Source organism: Heptranchias perlo, chromosome 8, assembly GCF_035084215.1.
Source record: "Heptranchias perlo isolate sHepPer1 chromosome 8, sHepPer1.hap1, whole genome shotgun sequence".
Taxonomy (NCBI): Eukaryota; Metazoa; Chordata; class Chondrichthyes; order Hexanchiformes; family Hexanchidae; genus Heptranchias; species Heptranchias perlo.
This window is the reverse complement of record NC_090332.1, coordinates 35,518,774-35,545,463: the sequence shown is the minus strand read 5'-3', so window position 1 is coordinate 35,545,463 and position 26,690 is coordinate 35,518,774. Positions and strand designations below refer to the sequence as shown.

The following is a 26,690-nucleotide window of genomic DNA, read 5'->3' as shown; positions in this document are numbered from 1 at the left end:
TTGGTGAACCTCAGGCATCGGATGCAATCCTCTTCGGTCATGTTGAGGTAAGAGAATTGGTCCCGGAAGGCTCTCATTGGGTAGGGCCTCCTGCTCAATGCCTTGTGCCTCCTCGTCCTCCATCTCCTCGCAGCTTGGCCTGCTATGCGTGGCCTCTCTGCATGCTGCCAGTCGTGCTCAATGCCCAGCTGGAGCCCTAGCAGACCACTCATGTTTGCCAGGAATGTTGTTAAACCACGGCTGTAACTTTCTGACCCGTAAAGCAGTACCTGCCAAAGCACTCTCAAATGCAGTCTAGGAACTCTCAGTAAGAATAGGGAGCTTCAAAAAACACTTCCTGCTCTTCCAGCAGCCAGAAGCAATAATCCAGCAACTAACCTGCAACACTTGCATGGCCCCTTTAAATAGTGCTGGTGGGGGGGTCCTTCAGGCACTGTAAGACACGTTCAGGTGGTCGAGGTTAAGATTGTGCGTTGAGTTGAGCATTAAGGTCGAAAATGGTGCCTATCACTTTAAATCAGCGTTGCACACTCATTGCATGCATTTTCTCCCTACTTTACATGCTTCCAGTATTCGGTATTTGTGCATGCGCTAACTCCTATATCAAGATGGTGTCTGGCGCATGTCATGCTGGAAACGTGCGTGCGCATCCAAGACACCATCTTGGATGTCAGAGAGGCCGTGTAGCACCGAAACAATGGGCGCTACACGGCCCAATTTAGCACCCTATGGGTCGTAAATATAAGATAGTCATTAATAAATCCAATAAGGAATTCAGAAGAAACTTCTTTACCCAGAGAGTGGTTAGAATGTGGAACTCGCTACCACAAGGAGTAAATGAGATGAATAGCACAGATGCCTTTAAGGGTAAGCTAGATAAGTACATGAGGGAGAAAGGAATAGAAGGATATATTGATAGGCTGAGATGAAGTAAGGTGGGAGGAGACTCGTGTGGAGCATACTCAATACTGAATTTACTCAATGGTTATGCCAGACTTCCACCATAACTCGAGTGGGAGTCTGGCAGAACCCACAGGAAAAAGGTCAGGGACCCAGTTATGCTGGGTCTCCTCCAACTCCAGGGGTTACCTGTTGGTCTTGTTGAGGCGCTATCCCCACCCACCCAATCAATCACTGGTCAAGGCGGCCTTTTAAATATTAAATCGCCCATTCACCCCATAGTAACTCTGGATACATGCAATGCACCATCATGCCTAGCACCCAGCGCTGATATGGCAAATAATGGGGAAAATGTCGTATAACACTTTCCTGTCATTTATGGCATCTTTCAAACATGCCTGTCCATGTTAGGATGGACATATTCTATGTTTTCTGTCACTTCTGGTAGTGGCAGGGCTCATGGGACACTGGTCGAATGGCTCTCTTCTTAATATTCCGCTCCTATGTACTCGAGTTACGCTATGCAGCTGGCATAATTCCAAGGGAAAATTCTGGCTTGCAAGTTTAGCATTAATGTGAAGCAATTTTGGCTTTGTACTGACGCTGAACTTGGGAAATATAAATTGGCTGTGAAGGCCCGAACTGTTTCCAAGGCAAAGCAGAGTGATACTGCAGGGAGTGAGTTCTGGCGGATGAATTGGGGGCGGGTGGGAGGTTAAAATAACAGCTTTTCAGATCGCGACTGCAATCCAGCTCTAACGCGCCCACTTCCAGGTTTAATGTGGGCGCATTTGGATGCGGTGTGCAGCCGAAACTCGGAAGCCGCGTCCCCAATTAATGCCGATAGGCGGATCATTACAGGGGCAATTTACCGACTTGAGATAATTAAAGTAGGTTTTTTATTATTTAATGTTATTCACCTTTAAATTTAACAGCTCCAGGACGGTTTTCTTGGGGCTTGTGAATCTCGCCAGGTGAAAGGAGGCGAGAGGAGCTGCTTCATCGGGTAAGTGCCTTTAGTGCACTGCTTGCGGGAGAGGAGGAGCCAGAGTGTTTCCTCCAGGCCCAACAAGCTTACCTGCCACCATTGGACCCCCACGATCAGCCAACCCCCCCCCGATGGAAGACCCCCCCACCATTGGAGACCCCCCCCCCGATGGGAGACCCCCATCTGATAGAGACCTCCCTCCCTACCTCCGATTCCTCTCGACCTCCGACATTTCCCTACCTCTGTCTCCTCCTGACCTCCGACTCCTCCCTATCTCTGCCTCCTCCTGACCTCCGACTCCTCCCTACCTCTGCCTCCTCCTGACCTCCGACTCCTCCCGGCCTTTGTCTCCTCCTGACTTCCAACTCCTCCCGGCCTCTGACATCTCCCGACCTCCGACTTCTCCCAGCCTCCAATCTTCTGCCCTGCCAACCTCCGATCTTCTGCTGAGCTGATCACCTCCCGACCTCCAATCTTCTCCATGGCCTCCACCCTTTCCCCCCCAACCCCGATCTCCTCCCAGCATCAGACACTCCCCATCGGTGCCTATATGACCAGGCCCAACCAGCTTACCTGCCGCGATCGGACCCCCGCAATCGGCCGACCCCCCCGATGGGAGACCCCACCCGATGGAGACCTCCCTCCCTACCTCCGATTCCTCCCGACCTCTGACACCTCCCGACCTCTGACATCTCCCGACCTCTGCCTCCTCACGACTTCCGCCTCCTCCCAACCTCTGCCTCCTCCCGACTTCCGACTCCTCCCGGCCTCCAATCTTCTGCCCTGCCGACCTCCGATCTTCTGCTGAGCTGATCACCTCCCGATCTCCAATCTTCTCCACGTCCTCCACCCCTTCCCCACGCCACCCCCATCCCAATCTCCTCCCAGCATCAAACAGCCTCCCCCCAGTGTCCTCTATTTCTCCCCCCGATGTCCTCTACCCCTCCCCCCCCACCCCACCGATATTCTCCATAGCCCTTGATTTCTCTCTCCCCCCAATCCGATCCTCGGCTGCAAGGCCTAACCTGCATCTTTAGATCCTGACCCGGATCTGAAGATCCCGACCTGCATCTGAAGATCCCGACCTCGATCTGAAGACCCCGACCTCGATCTGAAGACCCCGACCTCGATCTGAAGATCCCGACCTCGATCTGAAGATCCCGACCTCGATCTGAAGATCCCGACCTGCATCTGAAGATCCCGACCTCGATCTGAAGACCCCGACCTCGATCTGAAGACCCCGACCTCGATCTGAAGATCCCGACCTCGATCTGAAGATCCCGACCTCGATCTGAAGATCCCGACCTCGATCTGAAGATCCCGACCTGCATCTGAAGATCCCGACCTCGATCTGAAGACCCCGACCTCGATCTGAAGACCCCGACCTCGATCTGAAGATCCCGACCTCGATCTGAAGATCCCGACCTCGATCTGAAGATCCCGACCTCGATCTGAAGATCCCGACCCCGATCTGAAGATCCCAACCTGCATCTGAAGATCCCGACCTCGATCTGAAGATCCCGACCTCGATCTGAAGATCCCGACCTCGATCTGAAGACCCCGACCCCGATCTGAAGATCCCGACCTCGATCTGAAGATCCCGACCTCGATCTGAAGATCCCGACCCCGATCTGAAGATCCCGACCTCGATCTGAAGACCCCGACCTCGATCTGAAGATCCCGACCTCGATCTGAAGATCCCGACCCCGATCTGAAGATCCCGACCTCGATCTGAAGATCCCGACCTCGATCTGAAGATCCCGACCCCGATCTGAAGATCCCGACCCCGATCTGAAGATCCCGACCTCGATCTGAAGATCCCGACCTCGATCTGAAGATCCCCACCCGGATCTGAAGATCCCGACCTCGATCTGAAGATCCCGACCTCGATCTGAAGATCCCGACCTCGATCTGAAGATCCCGACCCGGATCTGAAGATCCCGACCCCGATCTGAAGACCCCGACCTCGATCTGAAGACCCCGACCTCGATCTGAAGACCCCGACCTCGATCTGAAGATCCCGACCTCGATCTGAAGATCCCGACCCCGATCTGAAGATCCCGACCCCGATCTGAAGATCCCGACCCCGATCTGAAGATCCCGACCCCGATCTGAAGATCCCGACCTCGATCTGAAGATCCCGACCCTGATCTGAAGATCCCGACCCGGATCTGAAGATCCCGACCCGGATCTGAAGATCCCGACCCGGATCTGAAGATCCCGACCTCGATCTGAAGATCCCGACCCCGATCTGAAGATCCCGACCCCGATCTGAAGATCCCGACCTCGATCTGAAGATCCCGACCTCGATCTGAAGATCCCGACCCGGATCTGAAGATCCCGACCTCGATCTGAAGATCCCGACCTCGATCTGAAGATCCCGACCTCGATCTGAAGATCCCGACCCCGATCTGAAGATCCCGACCTCGATCTGAAGATCCCGACCCCGATCTGAAGATCCCGACCTCGATCTGAAGACCCCGACCTCGATCTGAAGATCCCGACCTCGATCTGAAGATCCCGACCCCGATCTGAAGATCCCGACCCCGATCTGAAGATCCCGACCCCGATCTGAAGATCCCGACCTCGATCTGAAGATCCCGACCTCGATCTGAAGATCCCGACCCCGATCTGAAGATCCCGACCTCGATCTGAAGATCCCGACCTCGATCTGAAGATCCCGACCCCGGTCTGAAGATCCCGACCTCGATCTGAAGATCCCGACCTCGATCTGAAGATCCCGACCCCGATCTGAAGATCCCGACCTGCATCTGAAGATCCCGACCCCGATCTGAAGATCCCGACCCCGATCTGAAGATCCCGACCCCGATCTGAAGATCCCGACCTCGATCTGAAGATCCCGACCTCGATCTGAAGATCCCGACCTCGATCTGAAGACCCCGACCTCGATCTCCTCCCCCCACCTCAACCCCGGAATTTCTCTCTCCCTCCTCTCCAATCCCCGACTGCTTTCCCTCCTGACAGGGAAAACCAGAAACAGAAATAATTGCCTTCTATTGAGGTACTATCGCAGATTCCGACGCGCTCACTTTACTCCTGGGTTTCCCACTCAAAGATTTACCCACCCGCTCTCTTCCCGGCTCCAAGTAAAAATCATGCCCATGTGTCAGGCTGGGCTCTGACACCTGACCTGGACTGCACTTACTCTATAGGGCAAGTTTTACAACATCCCGCACCACTGGCAGGACCGTGCATATAGCCATGGCATATCACAAAATTATCAGTGATTTTCTAATAAGCACTGGTTGAACGCAAGGCCCTGCCAACCATGTGGGGCCTTGCAAAATTTACCCTTATAACTGCAGTGTTGGTGTGAAGTGAAAACGCTTTACACTAACACTATAATAGTAAATATACTCCGTGGGGATTAAATTCGATAACCCCCAATTCTGGACGTGGGCCTCAATCGTGAGATTCATGCTGTCTGATCATTACTATGATCTGTACGTGCTGCCAGTGCTACTTGCGCTGTTGAGAGGCTGCCACAAGCAGGAGGCCCGAAATGGGATGTGGCCAGCACTACTTTTTTTTTATTCGTTCATCGGATGTGGGCGTCGCTGGCGAGGCTGGCATTTATTGCCCATCCCTAATTGCCCTTGAGAAGGTGGTGGTGAGCCGCCTTCTTGAACCGCTGCAGTCCGTGTGGTGAAGGTTCTCCCACAGTGCTGTTAGGAAGGGAGTTCCAGGATTTTGACCCAGCGACGATGAAGGAACGGCGATATATTTCCAAGTCGGGATGGTGTGTGACTTGGAGGGGAACTTGCAGGTGGTGTTGTTCCCATGTGCCTGCTGCCCTTGTCCTTCTAGGTGGTAGAGGTCGCGGGTTTGGGAGGTGCTGTCGAAGAAGCCTTGGCGAGTTGCTGCAGTGCATCCTGTGGATGGTACACACTGCAGCCACAGTGCGCCGGTGGTGAAGGGAGTGAATGTTTAGGGTGGTGGATGGGGTGCCAATCAAGCGGGCTGCTTTGTCCTGGATGGTGTTGAGCTTCTTGAGTGTTGTTGGAGCTGCACTCTTCCAGGCAAGTGGAGAGTATTCCATCACACTCCTGACTTGTGCCTTGTAGATGGTGGAAAGGCTTTGGGCAGTCAAGAGGTGAGTCACTACTTAAAGGCAGCCTGCACCTCTTAAAGGGGAGGTGCACTGTCAATGAGAGCAGTGCAGGATGGCTGGCAGAATGGCTGGACTGGCAAGAGAGAGCGCTCCGAGCTTCTTGGACGATGCACTGGAGACCCTGGTGGAGGGAGCAGATAAAAGGAGGGCCAATCTGTACCCACTGCGGAGGCAGTGGGAGGGAATGGCCCAGGAGGTGAATGCCAGGAGCATTGCACAGTGCACGTGGGTGCAGAGCAGGAAAAAGTTCAACGATTTGACACGAGTGGTCAAGGTGAGTGAATGCAAGTGTCAAGTGGCACATCCTACCAACTGCACCACTGCTTCATGAATGACACTCCCCCTCACCCACCCACCAACAAACCCTGCCCATCCATATGCAATGCTGCACTCAGCATGCTGCATCTCACCCACACATAGTAGCACACTTGCAGGCCACACAACCACCACTCACAGGTCACACACACTGGCAGTTATTCGACCATGACAGGCACATCACCCAAACACCTTGCAGGATACTCACTGACACACTTCCCTCTGTCTTGCAGGAGAAGGTGGTGGATATGAGCCGGCAGCAGGAGACATCTGAGGGAGGGCAGGCACGCCTACACGTCCTCACCCTCCTGGAGGAGACAGTGTTGCGCATCATTAGACAGGCCGTCGCTGCAGACTGGAGGTCCTGACAAAGGGAGTCTCTGCATACCTAATCCTCCTCCTCGATTCCTACATATCCCTCATCCCACAACCCTTTCTGACTCACATGCTGCAGATGCTGTCAGCACGCACGTCTTACTTGCTTCTCTCTCCGCTCCACAACTCAACCTGTTTCCCTCTGTCATTGCAGATACCCAAGAACTGGAGCTGGTACCGTCCGAAGAGGAGGAGGAGGAGGAGGAGGAGGAGGGCACCAAAATTGAACCACACCGTCACTCGGTCTGACACTCGCATCCACCAGCTCAGAAACTGACACCACGCCTCCTTTAGAGGCTAAGTTAGAGGAGGGATTTGCACCTGGTGAGACACAGAGCACAAGTGCGCAGGAGCCGGGGCGGGGGGAACGGATACCACAGATGCCAGCTCACCGGAGGGCAAGGTCGCTCACTGGTTCTGCTGCCAAAGGATCAGATGATGACGTTGATGGGCCAGGCTACAGGAGACTGGGCGTACACAGCCAAATGCTTGGTGCACTGGAAAGCCTGCCAGAAAGCCTGTGTACAATGTCAAGGGGCATGGAGGAGTCCATCTTAAACTTGGCACAGGGCTTTGCGCAGAGCTTGGAGTCCATCCTTACCCACATGGAACGGGTGATCAGCTCCATCAGCACACCTGAGGAACCCACCATGATGCAGCATCTGATGGCCGATGTCACAGCTTCCATTCCCGCACAAACTGATGTCATCAAAGATCTGCAAGCTTCAGTTGAAGCTCAGACTGCTGCAATGGCAGCTCAGACTGCTGCTATCATGGCTCTGGGGATCACTGGAACAGGGCTTTCAGGGCATCACAGCACTCCAGCAATCCGTTCTCCAGTTGATCACCAGGAGTGCTGAGGCGCCGCCCCGGGAGAGTGACAGTGGCGCAATGGCAGTCGAACCTGCTGTCCTCTGTCCAGAGACAGCATTTCTGCTCCCACCCCTGCCACTCCGCCAGTGCCCTTGCTGTTGCCTATCAGCCAGCCAGGCCAGACTGCTGCTGCCCAGGCTGAGATGGTGCAGTCTGAAGCCGAGCCCTCCCGGCCCAGAGCTGCTCGAGATCGTCCTCCAAGGCCATCTGCACATTCCTCAATTGAAGGTCAGCAGCCTTCCACCACCCATGCTCCAGCCATTGGGGATGAACCTCGTGGGAGCACTAGGAAAGGTAAAGGTACATGAACAACAGGCACTAAGGGAATGCACAAGGGTGAATAGTCTCATTTTGTTTGCAACATTTCATGTGTTAATTTATAAATGTGAATTTGAATTTCTATTTGGTGGTGGTTTTTATTTCTGCAATGAGCTGAGGGAAGAAGCAATCATATGGAGGGCGTTTTGATGGTCATGTGGGAGAGGACTGTTGGTGACCTGGGAGATGACATTCACCCTATTGATATCGCTCATGGATCAGGTGAGCACACAGAGCCCTGGCAGATAGGGCCAGTGTTCCTTGGTGCCCCCTTGCGCCTTCCTCGACTTCCCATTCCATATCCTCCCCCTCATCCTCAGCCTCTTCCTCCCCTTCCTCTGGCTCAGGCTCTTGCCAGATAATCGGTGGCAGGGGCAGTTCCCTCATAATGAGGATGTGCAGCATGCAACATTCCACGATGAATCTTGACACCCACTCAGCTGAGTACTGCAGGGCTCCAACAGAACAGTCCAGGCAGTGGAAGCATTGCTTTAGGACGCTTATGGTGTGCACAATGACGTTGCGTGTGGCAGCATGGCTCTCGTTGTAGGCCCGCTCTGCACGTGTGCGTGTATTCCTGAGCGGAGTCATGAGCCACCTCATGAAAGGATAGCCCTTGTCACCCAGTAGCCAGCCTTTCACTTGCTGAGCCGGTTCAAAGACAGCTGGCACGTTGGACTGCCGCATAGTGAAGGCGTCATGACTGCTGCCAGGGTACGGGCATCGACCTGCATGATCCACTGTGTGTGGTCACACACCAGCTGTACATTCAGGGAGTGGAACCCCTTTCGGTTTATGGCACTATGCGTGCAGTCAATGGCTCCCTGCACCAAGGGGAAGCCTGCAATGCGAGCAAACCCTCATGTTTGCTCATTCTGTTTGTCTCTATCAAGAGGGAATGTGATGAACCTGTTGCACACCTCGTGTAGTGCCTCCATGACCTCCCTTTTGCAGCAGTACACTGCCCACTGTGAAATGTTGCACAGATCACCAGCAGAGGCCTGAAAGGATCCAGAGCCGTAGAAGTTCCGCGCCATGGTTACTTTCACAGCCACAGGCGATGCTGTCCTTGCCCTGCTCTGAGGCTGTAGTTGTGGCTGCAGCAAGTGGCAGATCTCCACCTCGACCTCTTTGGTGAACCTCAGCCGTCGGATGCACTGATTCTCGCTCATCTGGAGGTAAGCGTGGTGTTCCCTGAATGCCCTCATGGGATATGGCCTCTTGCTCAGTGCCCTGTGCCTCCTCCTCCTCCTCCTCCCTCTCCTCACAGCTTGACCTGCTCTACGTGGCCTCTCTGCACGCTTCCAATCGTGTTCTATGCCCAGCAGGAGCCCTAGCAGACCACCCATGGTTGCCAGGAATCTTGTTCGAACACTGTTGTACATTACACCAGCCGTGAGGCAGTACCTACCAAACCACTCTCAAATATATTATAGCGCCACCAGAAGCAATAATCCAGCAAATAACCTGCAACACCTGCATGATCCCTTCAAATAGCGCTGGTGGGGGCCCTCCAGGCCATCTAAGACATGTTCAGGTGTTCATGGTTAACACAGACACCATTTTGGCACTTAACGCTCCACTCAATGCACAATCACTTTAAATCAGCCTTGAACACTGATCTAACGCATATTCTCCCTACATGCTGCCAGCATTCGTTAACTGCGCTTGCGCGAAACCCTTTACCAAGATGGCGTCCGGCACGCGTAACATTAGAAGTGTGCGCGCGCATTCCAGATGCCATTTTGGAACTTTGGGAAGCCACATAGCACCTGAACAATGGGCGCTACACGGCCCAATTTCTAGCCCCAAGATTCTAGTTTGGACAAATCATCGGTTCCCATTAATGGTGTAGTTCTCCTTTGTTTGGGGTGAGAGGTATTTATAAATACTCATCGTAAAAGAGGTGAAACCTGTTGACAGGTTCAGTTGTTACAGAATATAATTTGGCAATTATATTGTGGGAGTTGGAAGAGGTGACCAAAAACTTGTTGGAAGAGATGGGTTTCGAGAAGGCAGAAAGAGAGCAAGGAGATTTAAAGAGGGAGTTCCAGAGATGAAGACAATGAGCAAATAGGCTGTGAGTGATGAAGTTAATGGAGGATTGAGTTGACAGTGGTGCGGATGAGGATTTTAGCAGCAATGGATGTAAGGCAAGAGGTAAGCAATGTTGTGAAAGTAGAAGTGAGCAGTCATGCTGATGGGTAAATTGGGGGGTTTGAAGATGAACTCTGCAACAGAACACCAAGGTTGTGTTCAGTCAGATTTTTTCTGAGCAAGCAGCCAGGGAGGGTCAGCAACCATTTGGTGAGGGCCAAAAATAATGGCATTGATCTTTCCCATGTTCAATTGTAGAAAGTTTTGCTTCATCCACGATGACGTCAGACAGGTAGTCTGCCTTCAGAAGTGGTCAAGGGAAGTGGAGAGGTAGAGCTGGGTCAGCACACATATGGAAGCTGATCCCATGCTTATAGATGGGTGGCATGTAGATGAAGAAGAGAAGTGGGTCAAGGATAGATTGTTGGGGAGTTGTAGAAGTGACTGTGGGGGGGTGGGAGGAGAAGCCATTGCTAGAGATGCGCTGGTTGCATTGGTACAGGTAGGAGTGGAACCACATAAGAGCAGTCTCATGGAAGAGATCACAGAGAAAAATTTACTGAGGAAATGATGTCTTAATTTGTAGTCCCGTGTTAAATGAAAATTTATTTTCTTTCATAGGAGTTTGATTGTGTGTGGTTATCAGGGGGAGATTCACACTCAGACCACATAGGGCCTAAAGGACAATATGTCGACTGGGGAGTTTCCTTTGTTGCAAAAGATGTTTTTGTGCAGTGCCCTTCCCCTCCCCACATTGCATTATTGTGAGTTTAAGGTGGATCTCCAGGCTAATGCACAAATTGATGCTGTAAGATAATCACACCCTATAGATATCATCACATATGTTCAACATTGCAAACAGAGACTTTTACAAGACAAAACAGCCCTCTTAATAACTTTACACACTCAGGACAACATCCAGTGCAACAGTTCCAACATTCACATTGTGTATCGGTGGCTTGCCAGAAACAGACTATGAACAGTTAATGGAGATTTATGGCAGTGCTTTTTTCAACTGTGAAACTGTGTTCAATGGGAACTTAACTGAGACTGTCAGAACTCAAAACTATTACGCTCATTTGTTAGAGCAGAGACTTGCACTCTGTCTGGACTTGGTCCAAATATATGTCCAGAGGCAAAAGGCCACAGCAGTGTTCAAATGCCCTGTGCTGTTGAAGTTACTCAGCACGAAAACTTTCCTGACATAATCTTTAAACCTTACCCAGTGATATTGCTTAACTAAGGGGTGACTTCACTAGCTGTTTAATACATTTGATTATGCAGAAGGCTAGATGAACATTCTTGAGGTAATGTGCACTCCAAATGGAGGCCCAGCAGGTTATTGAAATCATCTCATTGATATCCAATTGCTCAACAATAATGTACAGTTCTCAGCTATCTGTATACTTGTTGGATTGTTCATCTGACACGAACTCTTGGTCTAACCTTAGAGAAAGGGGGAGGTCATATCATACTAAACTTTTTAATGCTCTTGAGAGTTGTGGATAACGATGATGAAATTCAGGGTTGACTTGTTAGAAAGGGCAGAGCACATAACTGACATGTTTGCAAAGTATACTTGTCTCCTTGGTTTCCCAGATGATGAGGGTTAACATTTTACCACCCTAGAGAAGCTGCAGTCTATTCTTTTAAAAAACTCGTTCCAGTGCAGACAGAATACATAAGAACATTAGTGTACTACCATGTCCAACTTTTCTTTCTGTGTATGTGTGTTTGGTGTACCCAAATGTTCATGCATTTGTGTGTGTAAATGAGTGTGGATATTTTCATTACAATTAGCAGTGACTGTGCTAGAATTGAAACATTTTTCCACTCAACAAATTACCTTCCCAGGTCAGATATAATGCAGGTCAAATACAATATTGTCCTGAGAATAGCCCTACATGCTCAGAATCAAGTGGATTTTCCATTTTCTAAATTGCCTATCATATGCACTGTTTCCCCTGAGTTTCCACGGATCTTCCACCGAAGTTACAGTGGGCAATTTGGAAAACCCTCATGGAAATTCAACCATCCTTTAAAACAATCAAAGCATTACAAAGAATTATGATTAACCTTAATATTTCCTTTTGTCCCCTATTTTCGTATATAATTTTTGTTCTTTAAACAGCCGATTGTCAAATTGGAAAACCATCACCAGTTCAGGCCTCTCTTTTACTTGAAAAAGATGGGCCCAGAGTTTCCACTGCCATCTGGTCAATTTAATGGCTCGTGGAAACACCACGGGGCCTACAAATTGATGATGGCATGTTTTAGGGCGGATAACCAGTTGCACAAGGCCAGTCCAAAATTGGACCCCAGGCCTCATTAACAATATCTGGGAGAGCCGCCAGCACCTGTCCACAGATGGCTCGCCCATTTTAAGATGATGAATTTCGGGCCGTTTGCCCCGATGGCAATGGCATGAAGGCAAGTCTCGTGAGAGAGGAGGATGGAGCAACATCAGGGTGGGGGGTAGGGGGGTGATCTTGGTACTATGGAGTCGGGGGAGAACTCTGGCTCCTCATGGCTCCACAGGAATGCTTTTTTTAAAATACTTTGTCTTAATAAACTTATATTTTGGTGTCGGCCGCTGCTTAGGCCATGGCAACTGCTAAAGAATCTGGAACGAAGAAGAACGGCTCCTGCTCCACTCTGCAATGTCCAATTTCCCCAAAGGGTGTCTAAAACGGGCGTTAAACCCTTCATTAATACATGCAAGGGGCCGAAAACCACAGTGCAGACCAAAGTACCAAATGTGATAAAAGTGATTCATTTAGTTCCCAACACAATATTTGCCTTCCATTCATTTCTCACCCAAGTGTCAACCCATGGTGCCTTTCTTAAAAAGGTTTACCAATTATATTACTCCTACGAGGTGCTCCCCCAGTGGCTTCAGCAAAGCTGGTGGAAGGCTGCTTCTGCTTAAGTTGGGAACCCGTGAGATGCTCGTGGCAGGTGACTACTGGATGCTCGAGCCTGTGAGGGCCCGGCTGTAAACTGCTGCACCTCAGCTGCTGCCGGGGCAGTCTGGCCCAGCTGACCTCCTGGCACCATAGTAAGTGACAAAGGGGCGGATGTGCTGACAGCCTGAGAGAGGGCAACATGTGCAGCTTTCATACTGCCACTATCACTCCAGTGAGGCTGGGGCTCATCACTTCTACAGGAGAGCAGATTGCAAAGGATGAGTGTCTCCTTGAAAGCCTTTATCTATTCAGTCCATCAATCTGTCCGAGGTGGGCATCTGTTTCTCCAATGTGGAGCCCAGAGCCTGCTTGGCATCTATTTGAGCTTCCACCAAAACTACAAAGGCTGATGACAGGCTCCTTTTGTCAGGGCCCGATTGCAGTGCCCCTAGAGGTGGCCACACTCTCTAAGGTAGACCGCACAGTGTTGATGTCATGCAAGATGACACCACACAGGCTGGAAGTGGAGTCCTCCATACTTTCAAACATGGTGCAGAAAGTCCTTGGCAGGTCATCTAATACCTTGTATAACTGCTTTTGGGAAACCAGCAGTTTTCTTTTCATAGCTGGGCCCCTGAAGTCCTCATTTCTGTCCTCCTCAGGCAGAGGAACTCACCCTCCGACGAGCTGTCCCCAGGATTGTGACTCCACTAGTACCTGGTGCTGCTCACTTGTGCTGGATGTTTCACCATGTGCTGACCCCTCTAGCTCACTGTCTAACCCACGCAGAGTGCCAATGTCTGTGCGGGTCCTTGACAGTGCATTTTCAGTAGGATTGTAATCCTCCAAGATGTCTCTTCAGCACAGTCCAGGTGTTGAGGACCCAGAGGAAAGGGAAAAGAGACAAGAGTTAGGATCGCACTGAGAGGCCGAACATTAACATCTGACTTTCTTCAGAATATAGCTTGAAGTTGTGAGGTTCGCTGAATATTTGTTGAGGTGAATGAAGGGTTACAAGTAATATGTAGACATCCTGCTCAGATAATCCGCCAGCCCTGCCTTCCCCGATGCTCATGGCTTTTCCCATGCCACTAATGTCCAGGGTTACCTTTTCCATTTGGGTGAGAGATAGTACCTCCGGTACTCCTCCCCCCATCTTGCTCCTTTCCCTCATATTATGTGCTGTCTTGTTCTTCAGAAAGAGAGGGCGAGAGTTAGTGAGTGACTGTTGAAAAGGTAAGTAGAGATCTGTAGGGATTGTGCATGTAGTTTCACTGTTCCAACAAAAGCTCAAAACGGGGAATGCTTTAAGAGGTGCATTCCTGCTTTAAATAGGCCTCGGGCAGCCTGCTGGAAATTGTGCAGAGAATGGGCGGGCTGCTCCATTTCCTGACATGATAAGGTGAATAGCCTGTCGATCATATTAAAATGAGGCCTGAGTGTTAAAATCGGCCACAGGCCTCATGTTGGCAAGGTCATGGGGACTTGCCGCTCGCCCCACCCCCCCACCCTGAGTTAAAATCGGGACTATGGCGACATCATAGATTCGATTTCCATCATTACGGCCACCAAGGCATTAATTTATAGTCATGTCAGTAGAAATGTGGCATCTGGGGTTGCTGAGTACTAGGTTGAAGGTGGAAGAAAATTTGAAGGGACCAAAGTCAACATTTCTAGGTGCTGTTAAAAGCTTACAACTGTGTTATTTCTGTTTCATTTTGCTGTTGTGAACTCCTTTTCCATCTGTCTTTGTAGCTTTTGCTGTGGGGGTGTCACATCCCCCCTCCCGTTTCAGACAAAGCACAACGGGGGTAATTTTAAGCCCCCACCCCCATGAAGGGCAGGAGAGTGTCGGTGCGGGGGGGGGTTTAGATCGGTAAATATTTGAAACCCGACCCCAACCCACCACAAACGCGCCTAGTTCCAGTTTAACCGCAGCGGCTTTGGGGGCGTCTGTGTAACCCGCTCTGGAGAGGCGGGTCCATAATTATAATATTTAAATGAGGCTCCATTCCTCAGATTTTGGCAGCGGAAAACCCAGCAGCTAAAGGGAGGCAAGAACTGCCGGATCCAGCAGGTAAGTGCTTTTTAGAATGCTTGGTCGGCCGACCCCCACCTGCAAACTGCCCGCACCCCCGCGATCTGCCAACACCCCCCGATCTGCCGACCCGCCGCAATTGGTTGATCCCCCCCTCCCACCCCATGATCAGCCAACCACCACCCCCCACCCCGGCGATCTGACGACCCCTCTACGATTTGTCAACCCCCCATGATCGGCTGATGCCCCCATGATCGGCTGACCCCCCCCCCCTACCGTGATCTGCCAACCCCCACCCCCCCACTATGCCCCGATCATTCTCTCCCTCCCTCCATCCTTGCTGCCGTTCTCCGAGCCCTCCTCCACCATGCCCCAATCTTTTCCGATTGCCAGGGACCATCACCAGCGTTCTGTGACTGCGGCCTTCTAACGCAGGCCTTCCCGCCTGGCAGCCGACTAGCCTTCAATCTGTCCGGATGCCAAGCAGGAAAATAAGTAAAAAGTATTAATGAGGTCCCGTCGTTAAATTTGACAGGACCACCACCCTCCCGGCATTTCCAGGCCTCAAAGACACGCTCCCACTCCCTCCCCGCCTCCCCGAAAATATCGGGGCCAATGAGTTTCCCATTGGGAATTTCCCTCTAGCTTTCTTGTTTCAGGAGAAGAGAAAGAGCAATGGAGGGAGGCCAGAGTAGTGACCCTGCCCCAGAGGTGCATGTCACCACCCACTGGTATCCCACACCAGAGTATATAGATAGACAGACGCGATCCTACCTGCCTCAATGGAAGCTTTGCTTTCCAAATGCAGCTGTCAGAAAGTTATGTTACATTCTGCAAGCAGAACTGCAGGCTGCCTCTACCATATAAGCCAGTCTGTAAGTAACTGTTACAGTCACAACTACATCTTATGCGATGGGGTCATTCCAGGCTGCCACTGGGGAGATTTTTAACACAAACCAAACAGCGGTGAATAGCTGCATTAAGTAATCGTGGATAGATTGAAGCTAACAATTTCACTAACCTCCCCATGAACAACCAGCAGCAACATGACCAGGTACTGACATTTTACTGAGTAGTGGCATTCCCCAAAGCCCAAAGAGTCATAGATTGCACTACATGGCCATACAGACTCTCTTGATCAACATTCAATGCACATATCAACAGGAAAGGATACCACTCTGTCAGTGTGCAGCTCCTTGCAACCAACAGTACATTGTCATGCATCTTAATCCTCACTTCCCTAAAGGAGGAAAAGAGGAAACGAGGTTAGAATAATCCATTTTAGGCAGATTACGCTTCTGTGAAGCACTTTGGGACATTTTTCTACCTTGAAGGCGCAATATAAATGTAAGTTGTTCGTGTAGGTCACTGGGAAGTAGAGTTCACATATCAATTAGAATGGAAAGACGGGTATGAGGATTCCGTGATATAGTTTGCTAACCTGTAATGCAGGTAGAGTATGATGAGAAGGAAGAAATGCTGAATGTCATGATGAACCTGTAATTGACACCTGCCCTCCTACTTCCCAATCTCTGATATCCACTATGGCCTCTCTCCTCAAAATTTAGTGAGCTTCTTCTTGTTGGGGTTTCAGTGGTCCACCATCTGTCAGGGTTCTTTCACTGCTGTCGTGAGCTGTCTTCTCCTTGAAAAAGAATGCAAAAAGCGAGAATTACTTTCGGTTACCATGGCATGCAGTAAAATCCAGCTGCCAACATTCAGCCTATAACGTGTGGGATGATATGCACCAAGCAATTGGATTCAATGTGATGCTTTTAATAAGATGATTGCATGTAAGAAGGAACATTTTCAAGATGAAGGCTGTGGGTTCAAAGGATACCATGCTGCCTTCTTGGCATTAATGATAAGCAACTCAAGCACTTTAACACAGTATGAAGGGAAACCACTGTAAGTGGCAGACATGCTTAATACTGGAAGGTGTGACTGGCTCCTTTGCCTGACCTGGTAAGGCCATTAAGCTTTCTTCTTGCTGGTGCTGACTGCTCAGGAGATTTCCTTCCACTACCCCTGAACAGCACCCCTTGGGGACGACTACACTCCCCTGCCTGATAACTTCCAGCAACACTTCCATTGCTCCATCAGTGAATCGTGGGGCTCTCAGACCTCGTACGAGACCTCAGAATAAAAGGTTGAGATCTGCCACAAACTGATTTCTTGTATACCTCCTATGCTGGCCTTGGAACAGTCCAGGAGTTCCACCCCCCTCTGCCCCAATGGGTGGCTTTCTCGATGCCGAGAGCCTGCCCAAATTATTAAAATTAGGCTGACCCTGGAAACTGCATTGGGGTCAGTGGATTGGACATTGGGCAGGTGGAATTCACACTCTGCCTTACCTCCACTCAGGATTTCACCCGAGCAGTGAATCTAAGATATTCAGTTTTTGATTGTAGCCAACAATGCCACTTGCACTCATTACAGAATAGGGAAGGGCTGCTATTTATATCTAAAGTTCCCGACTCAATCTGGTAGACGTGCTCACTGGCTCCCAATGCACAAGTCTCATGAAACATAAAAGCAGCTAACGATTATAGGTCTGCTATATTCCCTTTCACAGTGCCCAGGACATTTACATTGCCATTTGGAAATGGGTTGTGCTGGAGATGGGAAACATTCCTATTTCCAAATGACAGTACAAAAGGGTCATAAGGTTCCTTAGCCTTGCGACGGCTGCAGTTGTGCAAGTAACAAGTTCTTTTAGACGATAGATTGAAAGGCATAATAGGTCATGAATGTTATCAGAAGCTGTCAACTTGTGAGGAACAAACTGACATTTATTTTCCTCTAAACAATGATAAACGGAGATAGCACAGAAGTAAATCTCAAGCAATCTTGACCAAAGTTAAGTAGAGTTCAGTTACACTAAGTGTACAGGTCTGATTTGTTTAACAAAGAGAGTGGACCAAAATATAATGTACAATGGGACAGTCCATTTCTCTTTAGGTAGAAAAGAACATTGGTTTGCATGCAAGAGGTATTAAATAAAAACCTATCTGTAATTAGCTCTATATGTTCTGCACTCTGTTCTCCTCCACAATCCCGCCCATATCACGATGGAGAATGTCCAAAAATTCAGGCTCGGAGGCCTATCGCCACCTTACCAGCCCAACTGGGATTTCTATCCCCCGCCCCCGCCAGGATCACTGCTGGCCGCTCCATTACTGCTGGCCGCTCCATTTCTACCTGTTGCTTGCAAATGGTGACAGGGATTGGACCTAGGTCCCCAGCTGATTTCCTTCCTGTCCGTCTCACTTACCACTGATTCCTGGAAGATGGTGGTAGAACTCAGGAAGTGGCCCCGAGTTTCACCAATGGAGGGAGAGGGTCTTGCAGTAGCCTCCTCTCCCTCCAGTTGGCCCCAAGCACTTACCTGCTGAAGACCTTGGCCTCGACTCAGGTCTTCAGTGGGAGCCTTTATTCCGAACCTCAGGGTCCTTCTACCCCTTTAAGGCGCCTTGCTGCTTTTTTGGATGTTGCAGCACAACCTCACCGCAGCACCACTGGAGTTTCCTCAGTTTCATTAGCGGGCTCCCTCTTGACAATATATATATAGAATGAGCCCCGACCAGGAAAATGGGTCAAGGTGGGGCAGATGTGGAGGGGTGGGCAGAAATTCCGCTCCATCAGAACTCTGCCCTGAAGAGAATGATTTCCCCTCCCCCCCCGCCACCCCCGCCTACTATTGAACACGGTAACTCTGATCATTGGGTAAACTCTCCTCCAATGCCTCTCCTCCATTCCCCAGCTCCACGGGACTGTCTTTCCATTGTTCCATTTCTACCTATCTGAACACAGCTAGCTTATCTACAGCAATTAATTCTCTTCCCTCCCCAGCACATTCACCTCTGGAGTTCCCCAAGGACGTATCCTTAGTGACATCATCCACAGGAGTAGGGTCAGCCTTCATATATACACTGAAGATACACAGTTTTCCCCCTCCACCACTTTTCCTGACCACACCCCCCACCCCCCTCCCCGCTGCCTTTGTGCTGTCAGACTGCTTGTCCAACATCAAGTCCTGGATGAGTCACAACTTCCTCCAACTCAATGTTACGAAGCAAAACCATTGTCTTCAGCCTCCAACACAAACTCTGCTTCCTTGTCACTGGTTTTATCCCCCGACCCAGCCACTCTCTCAGGCTAACCAAGAGCGTTTGCAATCTCGTCATCCTGTTGAACCCTGAGCTGAAATTTAAACTGCACATCCTACCTATTACCAGGATTGCTTTCTTCCACCTTCACAACATTGCCCTCCTTCACCCCTACCTCAGCCCCTCCTCTGCTAACGCCCTTATATATGCCTTTGTCACATCCAGACTCAACTATTCTAATGCTCTCTTTTCTGGCCTCCCATCCTTCGCTGTCCATATATTCTAACTTGTCCAAAACTGCACTGACATATACCCTGTCTCACATTAAGTCTTGTTCATCATTGTAAGACTAGTGTCAGTGAGGAGCATGCATTACAAATTGCAGTAGTATAGTAGTTATCTAGGTTTATCTTTACCGCTTCAAAGAGTAGGTGGTGACCTTGTACCATATCTGAAGTATCTTATCTGCTAGCCAACATGTCATGACCACCTGGTACAGTTACGATATGTCCTAGATAATTATTTGGCTGCACAGTACTATATAGATTGATACCAGTACTATATAGATTGATACCAGTACTATGGCAGCTATCTCTAGCTCTACTTTAACCTATTTGTGTGATTCTATAATTTGGTTATATGGTTAAAATCGTGCAGGGTAATCGTTAAGCTTCACTGAGCAACATTGTTATTTAATAAATCTCCTGCAGCGATTATTTATTAGAGTAAATTCAGAGAGCTGTGTTTGAGGGGAGAGCAGATTGGAGAATCGGTGTTACAACCCTGTCTCCTCCCTGTGCTCTCTTTGAGTGTAGCTCCCTGCTGGGAGCTCAGAACTTATGAATTTATCCTATTGTTTAAATATACAATATAGAAAAGAAGTTTATATAATAGATTAAGTGAATGGACAAAGCTGTGGCAAATGGATTTCAATGTAGGCAAGTGTGAGGTCATCCACTTTGGAGCTAAAAAGGATAGATCAGAGTACTTTGTAAATGGTGAAAAGCTCGAAACAGTGGAGATCCAAAGAGTCTTAGGGGTCCATGTACATAGATTGTTATAATGTCGTGGACAGGTACAGAAAATAATCAAAAAGGCTAATGGAATGCTGGCCTTTACATCTAGAGGACTAGAATACAAGGGGGTAGAAGTTATGCTACAGCTATACAAAGCCCTGGTCACACTACACCTGGAGTACTGTGTTCAGTTCTGGGCACTGCATCTCAGGAAGGATATACTGGTCTTGGAGGGAGTACAGCATAGATTTACTAGAATGATACCTGGATTCCAAGGGTTAAATTACGAGGCGATATTACACAACTAGGGTTGTATTCCTTGAAATTTAGACGATTAAGAGGTGATTTGATCGAAGTTTTCAAGATATTAAGGGTAGATAGAGAGAGACTATTTCCGCTGGTTGGGGAGTCTAGGACTAGGGGACATATCCTAAAAATTAGAGCCAGGGCTTTCAGAAGTGACGTTAGGAAACACCTCTACACGCAAAGGATGGTAGAAGTTTGGAACTCTCTTGCGCAAATGGCAGTTGATGCTAGCTCAATTGTTAATTTTAAATCTGAGATTGATAGATTTTTGTTAGCCAAAGGTATTAAGGGATATGGAGTTAGGTCACAGATCAGCCATGATCTCACTGAATGGCAGAACAAGCTCGAGGGGCTAAATGGCCTACTCCTGTACCTATGTTCCTGTATATACATGCATGATCTCTCACTTCTGAACATAACCAGCTGCAGCTTCCCATACCATTGTTTCTAAACTAGAACACATGTACTGAAAGTTGTTCTGCTTTGGTACCTGTGCTCCCTCCTGCCACGCAAAAATACGTTAATTAACTTTTCTCCCCCAACCCAATAAATGGCTCAACTGATGTTTCAGTCTATTGGTGTAAAAGATTTACCATGTGAACTACCCACCAAAGTATCTTTAACATCTGAACTGTCATTTTCTACATGGTGATAAGTGAACATAACAATTACTGACAGTCTGAATGTAGTGGCCTACATCCTTCCTGTTATCATAAAACAGCACATTAGCATTTCAGAAATGTTTTGATTTTTGTGTGGGTTTGAAGTGCAATTTGTTGATATACTATATTAATAATGTTTATGAGGAGTAACTTTATCATTTCAGTACACTGCCAAGGAATGAAAGACATGTTAAAAATACATCCTACTTAACTGGACTACTTGACCAGTTGCTCAGCAATTAGGGCAATCTCTTAAAAAGATCCTGCTCTCAAATGCTGGAACATCAATAAGAATGCATATGTCAGACAAAAGGTGGTTTTACAATTTAAATCTGCAGCAGATAGCAAATATGTGGTTTTCTCATTGCCAGCTGGAGTTAGTAATATCAAGTTGAAGACTTGCCTTTGTCTTGCAGCAGTGGAGACCCATTTCCTTGGCTGCTGCTGGGTGTACCAGCTCCATTCCTGCATGACACCTCATGGAGAATGGTGGCGGGTGAACATATGAACAGGGGACGGCAGTGCTAAAGTATAAAAGCACCTTAAACTTTAAGGTTTTCAGCCTATCTTTGCCCTTACCTGGAGCCGGCACTAAAATGTTGGAAATACACAGCAAGTCCATCACTATCTGAAAACAGAAAACACACAGTAGCATATTTGGCATAAACCTTTTGTTTGTCTTTTCTTTTTGAGGATGCTGATGAATCTGCTGTGTATTTCCAGCATTTTTTGTTTTTATTTCAGATTTACATTTGCAGTTTTTTATTTTATCTGTACAGTTTAATTATAGTATGTGTAAAACTTTTTTAGGTTTATTATTTATTGTCATTAAAACAGTGATAGGTTTTATGAAAACTTTGTCCATTGCATATTTAATGCATTATTTAGCCAGGCAAATAGAAATGGAATTTAGCAATCATTACAATTACACAAGGTGCACATCATCCTGTATTTTATTTTTACTAAAATTCAATGTTACAACACTTACAGATATTGTGTACTATTTTACTGTATTCAAATGGATATGTTTTTTCCTTTTGTCTTTGTTCCAAAAAGCCCCAGGTCTTTACAAAACAGTCACAATTACAAAACTTACCATCACAGTAATTTGCTGTTTCTTTGTCCTATTTTTTTTAATTATTGATGTGTAGTTTAAACCACTGCTGCAGTTCAATGTTTCACAGTATTCAGTTTTCGCTGTGTTATTGACTCCTCAGTTAAACAGATCACTGAGTATGATGTTGCAGGCATGATTGGTCATCTATCTGTAATGTGTGCAAGAGGTTAGCCACTGTTTAGAATTGACAGTTTGCCACAAGATCTTAAGACAAACAGGGATGAAGTCATCTGCACTCCTGACACAGAATAATAAAAGGTGCTTTGGAAATTTTCCATGAGTAAATCTCCATGATTATTGTTGACTTTACAATGGCATCCAGCCAATCAGACTTTTAAAAAAATCCCTATATATGTATTGAACATTTGTCACTTACAAGGTAGATATGCAGGGATTCAATTTCTGTGATTTTATTAACTGCAAGTGTGTAAGTTAACTTACAGTTGTCTTTAGTTTATCCATCGCTATTGATATATTTTATATAATAATATATGATGGGGGAAACCTATCTTGGTTCAGTATTCCAAACACTATGTGCTTATTTCTTTTTCCTCCCCTGTGTCTCCATGGGTCAGGATCATCCTGCAGCTTGGAGGCAGGCGTCCGACCTGCTCCCAACTTTCACTAATGACACTCTTGATCAGGCTGCTAGGAGCTGCACAACAATGACTGGGCGACAAGTACTTTCCCTATGGAGAGATGTCTCGTCTCAGCTTGGTGCCCTCCCACAGTAATGCACCTGACATCAGGAACTTAATAAAATGGGGATTAAACTTTGAACAGAAAATGATAGCACAGGGTCTTAAGGAGTTTTATAAGGTTGATAATTCTGTCAAAAGGTTTGGCTCTTGGCCGTGCTATTTTAATAGGGCTGAGTTTTCTGCTTTTAAACCTTTATATTTTTTGGCACTAGATAATGGCTCAGGTATACAACTTGTGACCAAAAATCTTGTAGCTAGCGTATATCTAATGTTGACAGTTCTGGCAGCAATGTAACTCAGTTTCCCACCCCATTCCTCATGGAAACTGGTTTTCAAGCCATTCATTATCTCGGTAACGATTTAATTATCATTTTGTGTTTTATTAATTGTTTTGACATCTGTAGGACTAACGATGAAACAAAGCTTATAAATTAGAAATGGGCCAATTTTTTCACTAATGCTATAAAACACAACACAGATATTCTAAGAATAAGTCTTTCTTTGTTGACTTTGTTGAGGAATAGAGCTCCATATTGATCTGCTTGTTGACACTATCCTCACACTCCTTGTGATAGTTCTGACACACTTGGGAGGCCATCTTAACTTTTACTGTTAGCAGAAATCTCACTTCAAACTACAGGAACAACCTGATCCATAGACAATTTATGTGTTCCTGTTCAGCTTCCTGCAGCTGAATCAGTCAACTTGCCCTAAAAATCACACCCATGTCCATTTTTACTTCCAAATACCTTTAGATCACATTCAGTTGAGGTCATGTCATGATGACCCAGCTGAATTAAATCCACCAGCTTTGGTGAATGCTAACTCAACATTTGTATGCACCTCGAGTTTTCATAAATTACCTGCTGGTGGTGACTTTTGAAGGTTGAAATGTACAAGCTGCAAATAACAAACATGAAGGGGAAGAGATGTGAGTTTTCATATCAAAATCAGACTGGAGTAAATTGCTGTGCGATATTTAGATTTTTTCAGTCGCTGTGAACTTGCAACTCAAATATAATCAGCCTTTTTCAGTCACTTCAAAGAGTTCCAAAATTATCCCCGGCTTTATTGCAAAGTAATGTTTTCAATATTTTTGTGAGAAAAATTATTTTGTATTGGAGTGAATCTTTGCAATAGACAGCAAATTGAAAGCAATATCAAAAGAGAACCTGGTTTATTTTTCCCTTGTTAATTTCCATTTTTGAATAAAATGAGCTACAAAAATATTGTGAATACATAACTAGAGCTTTTAGACCAATATCATATGGCCGGCAGCTGTTCAGTAACAAGAACACAAGTTATAAATGTTTTGATATGTTGATAGTTATCCGGTCACATACCTGCGGGATATTTTTGGACTACACTGACACTGGGTAAAACCTAGGCTTTTAAGGGATGCAGCAATAACTGTATAACGTTTTCTGTAGTCAGAACAATTTGTCATTGCAATACATTAACTGTCTCCATGCACTTACCTCTGTAGTCTCGTACCTCAATATGCACAATTTGTTATCAATATTTGTAAGGGAAAAGGCGACTAAAACATTTCCCTTGGCAAGACTTCAATTAATGCATACTCTAAAACTGTGGATTTAAAAAAAACAACCTTGTAAGTTTTCTCTTGCCAATTTTCTTTCCTCCCCTCCCCTGGATTATGAAGGAACGATTAAAGAAAATAAGGATTTACACAGTTTTGAGATTGTACAAAAGAATGAGGCTCTGATAATAACTCCGAGGCAGGAAAAGAGCGGGGGATGGGGGGAGGATTCGCGAATGGGAAACCGGGTTTCCCGTGGGTCCTGCAGAATTTAACAGCAGGATCTGTTTTAAATTTTTTCAACAGGTTTCCCGCCCAACAGCCAGCCAGATTGACAGTCTGGCTGTCTGTCAAGCCGGAAAGCAGCCGGGGATTAGATCAGAGGTAAGTCCGGCATCGCGGGGGGGAGAGAGTGTGGGGGGGAGGGGTTCGGACATCAGCGGGGGTGGGGGTATTGGCTGATCGCTGGGGTCTGATCGCGGAGGGGCGGGGGGTGTCAGCCGATCGTGGAAGTCAGATTGCAGGGGTGGAAAGAGGTTTGTTTGGTGGGCCAGGAAGAAGCAGTGCTGTAAAGGCACTTATCTGATGGATCCGGACCTCCACGCCTCCTTTCATCTGCCTGGTTTCCCGAGGCCCGGGCAACCCAATCTGCATGCGTTAAAAATAAAACTTTACATAAAATGGAGGCACGCAGCCTCCTTGAAATATTTTGGTGACCAATCCGCCTCCTGAGAACGTGTTGGTCGCCCGCTCCCCCAACCCGCCTCTGTTAAAACCAGAAGTGGGCGGGTTGGGCTTGTGTTGCTGATTATTTTATTTTTAACCCCCCGCCCGCCTGCCCACCTGCCCTGGGGGTTTAAAAATCCCCCCTGAGTTACACCAGGAGACTGCATGAAGAGTCTTAAGTTCAACTTAATGGGGGTGTACAGAGGTGGAAGAGCATATAAGATGGCATATTTGGAGCCTAGGAGGAACAAGAGAAGAAAGGTCAGAAGTGCACTGATCAAGGTTGTGATGGAGAGAGTATATAAACAAAACGATCCTTGGCAAAGCAGTAGTAACTTAAATATAGGCAGGTTTTCTCTCGTTGCAATGTTCCGGCCCACTAATCAAGCTTTCAGAAGACATGCTGCTTCCATCTTCACGATCGTATATCAGTACCACTCATTGCTAAACAAGCTACTTAAATACTGTGAGCACCTGTTTACCAAACATTGATTGGTTGACACTTGACCTTGCAAAAATCAATTGGTAAGTAATAGAGCAAGAGAGAAAAAGAGAGAGAGAGAGAGAGTGAGGCATCGAAGGCTAAAGGGGAGAAGGGAATTATCTACCAGGAGGAACATTACAGCATTATGGCTGCTCTTTGCTGCTTTGAAGTAAAGGGATTTCTGAAAGATTCTTCTATGTGTGATGCCATCCTATTCTGGCAGATTTCTACTTCCTGTAGTCCTACCCTCTCCCTCAAAAGTACTGTTTAATATCTAGCATGGTAGTGATGGAAAGAGCAGCTGTTGAGATGTCATAATTGTAGCCATGACACTAATCCACTTTAGTTCAGTGCAGGCCGAAGGGCAGAGTGAGAAATATTTGTGACATATTGAGAGAGTGATCCGCAACCAAATGGAAAGGCAGATTTTGCCTAATAAATTTTTCAAATCACACAGTAGCAACAGAGGCCTTAAAAATAAACACACAACTGAGGTAGCATCAGTAACAACTATATAAGTGGACCAACAGCAGTACTAGTCTCACTGGCAGAAACATAAATAGGCAGGTGTATTAAAACCTCAATAAGCACATCGTGACAATCCAGATTCTTTATCACGATGTATAGCTGTATTTAAGTCAAATACATTTGTAGTTAGCTGTATATTCAGAATTATTGTCACTTACTGTTATTTTAAGGTAAACAATGTGCTTGGGAAACTAAGGAAATGCCTCATAAACAGACTCAATCCATCTATCAGGTAACTGTGTAATATTGCAGTAATACTTCAAGGTGAAATGATTTGTAATGACATGGTCTATGGTATCTCTATCTCTATGCTATTGAGATAGAGGATCAGCCATGATCATATTGAATGGCGGAGCAGGCTCGAAGGGCCGCATGGCCTACTCCTATTTTCTATGTTTCTATGACCTACAATTTAAATGGTTTCATTTTGCTAGTTAAGAATGTGCCCAAATAAAATGGTACATGCGTACTCTCTGTTGTTACTTGTTTTGTTAAAGTACACCATTCCCAGCTTAAAACTAACTTTTTCTAAGGCTGCATTAAGGCTGCAGTTTGTGGC

The 26,690-nt window shown here is 47.3% G+C and overlaps 2 long non-coding RNA genes across 2 annotated transcripts in view; one reads left to right on the top strand and one right to left on the bottom strand.

Annotated features, from left to right (window-relative positions):
* Positions 1 to 15,260: 15,260 nt before the first annotated feature.
* LOC137324549 (uncharacterized) lies at positions 15,261 to 25,040 on the bottom strand. The gene is made up of 6 exons (XR_010963660.1): positions 24,332 to 25,040; positions 23,717 to 23,753; positions 22,132 to 22,300; positions 21,615 to 21,663; positions 16,384 to 16,587; positions 15,261 to 16,182 (listed from the first exon to the last, which is right to left on the bottom strand). It is a non-coding gene; the product is annotated as an uncharacterized lncRNA (long non-coding RNA).
* LOC137324550 (uncharacterized) overlaps positions 24,730 to 26,690 on the top strand; it is a 31,405-nt gene continuing 29,444 nt past the window's right edge. The window contains exon 1 of the long non-coding RNA XR_010963661.1: positions 24,730 to 24,777. This is a non-coding gene — a long non-coding RNA (uncharacterized lncRNA). The remainder of the gene's footprint in view (positions 24,778 to 26,690) is intronic.